Here is a 2,500-nt window from a genome sequence, read left to right on the forward strand (position 1 = left end):
CGGTTCATATCTTAACCTAACCTAACCTTACCTAAACCAACCTAACCTAACCTAACCTAACCAAACCTTACCTAACATACCCTAACCTAACCTAACCTAACCTAACCTAACCAAACCTAACCTAACCTAACCTAACCTAACCTAACCTAACCTAACCTAACCTAACCTAACGACGTTTGCGAGCGCTTTCACATTAGATATCGCAGTTCCCGACTTGTAATGGTGAAAAACACTGCATCTCACTAAGTGACATTGATTAATGCGGTTTTACGACGGTTCATCTCTTAACCTAACCTAACATTCGCACTTGTAATAAAAAACGCTCTATTACACTGTTTCGTTCACAATTAGGATATTTGCATAATCTCACAGTTTTTCACCAACTTATTGCAGTACAGAACGCTGTATCTCGCTAAATGACATTGTTCTTTAAGGTTTCACGATGCTTGCATGCGCTTTAACGAGAATATCACAATATAGCAGTTTCGCACTTGTAACGGTAGAACACGCAGTATTTGGCTTGTTCATGCCGTTTTGTGTGCTTTCACAACATTTCACCTATCGCAGTTTAATACTCGCTATAAAACAACACTATCTCATTAGATGACGTCGTTTTTGGTAGTTTCACGACGCTACCTAGCTTAAACTAAATTAACCTAACCTAACCGTCGCACTTCTATCGTTAGAAAACGTTTTACTCGCCACTTTACAATGTTTTCTACAAGATTACGACGGTTTCATGCGCTTTCACATTAGATATCGTAGTTCCCGACTTGTAATGTTGAAAAACACTACATCTCACTAAGTGACATTGTTTAATGCGGTTTTACGACGGTTGATATGTCAACCTAACCTAACATTCGCACTTGTATCTAAAGACGCTCAATTACACTGTTTCGTTCACAATTACGATATTTGCTTGACCTCACAGTTTCTCACCAACTTATTACAGTACAGAACGCTGTATCTCGCTAAATGACATTGTTCTTTAAGGTTTCACGATACTTGCATGCGCTTTACCAAGAATGTCACAACATAGCAGTTTCGCACTTGTAACGGTACAACACGCAGTATTTGGCTTGTTCATGCCGTTTTGTGTGCTTTCAAGACATTTTACCTATCGCAGTTTCGTACTCGCATTAAAACAACACTATCTCGTTAGATGACGTCGTTTTTGGTGGTTTCACGACGCTACCTAGCTTAAACTAACATAACTCAACCTAACATAACCTTCGCACTTCTATCGTTAGAAAACGTTTTACTCGCTACTTTACATTGCTTTCTACAACATTACGACGGTTTCAAGCGCTTTCACATTAGATATCACAGTTCCCAACTTGTAAAGGTGAAAAACACTGCATCTCACTAAGTGACATTGTTTAATGCGGTTTTACGACGGTTCATACCTTAACCTAACCTAACCTAACCTAACCTAACCTTACCTAATCTAACCTAACCTTACCCAACCCAACTTAACCTAACCTAACCTAACCTAACCTAAACTAACCTAACCCAACCTAACCTAACCTAACCTAACCCAACCTAACCCAACCTAACCCAACCCAACCCAACCTAACCTAACCTAACCTAACCTAACCTAACCTAACCTAACCTAACCAAACCTAACCTAACCTAACTTAACCTAACCTAACGTAACCTAACCTAACCTATTCTAACGTAACCTAACCTTACCTGACCTAACCTAACCTAACGTAACCTAACCTAACCTAACATAACCTATCGTAACCTAACCTAACCTAACCTAACGTAACCTAACCTAACCTAACCCAACCCAACCCAACCCAACAACACCCAACCCAACCTAACCTAACCTAACCTAACCTTACCTAACCTAACCAAATTATCCTAACCTAACCTAACCTAACCTAACGTAACCTAACCTAACCTAACGTAACCTAACCTAACGTAACCTAACCTAACCTAACCTAACCTAACCCAACCTAACCTAACCTAACCTAACCTAACCCAACTCAACCCAACCTAACCTAATCTAACCTAACCTAACCTAACCTAACCTAACCTAACCAAACCTAACCTAACCTAACCTAACCTAACCTAACCTAACCTAACGACGGTTGCAAGCGCTTTCACATTAAATATCGCAGTTCCCCACTTTTAATGGTGAAAAACACTGCATCTCAGTAATTGACATTGTTTAATGCGGTTTTACGACGGTTCATATCTGAACCTAACCTAACATTCGCACTTGTATCTAAAAACGCTCTATTACACTGTTTTGTTCACAATTACGATATTTGCATAACCTCACAGTTTTTCACCAACTTATTGCAGTACAGAACGCGGTATCTCGCTAAATGACATTGTTCTTTAATGTTTCACGATGCTTGCATGCGCTTTACCGAGAATGTCACAACATAGCACTTTCGCACTTGTAACGGTACAACACGCAGTATTTGGCTTGTTCATGCCGTTTTGTGTGCTTTCACAACATTTTACCTATCGCAGTTTCGTACTCGCA

Source organism: Rhipicephalus microplus, unplaced genomic scaffold (assembly GCF_043290135.1).
Source record: "Rhipicephalus microplus isolate Deutch F79 unplaced genomic scaffold, USDA_Rmic scaffold_37, whole genome shotgun sequence".
In the NCBI taxonomy this organism is placed as follows: domain Eukaryota; kingdom Metazoa; phylum Arthropoda; class Arachnida; order Ixodida; family Ixodidae; genus Rhipicephalus; species Rhipicephalus microplus.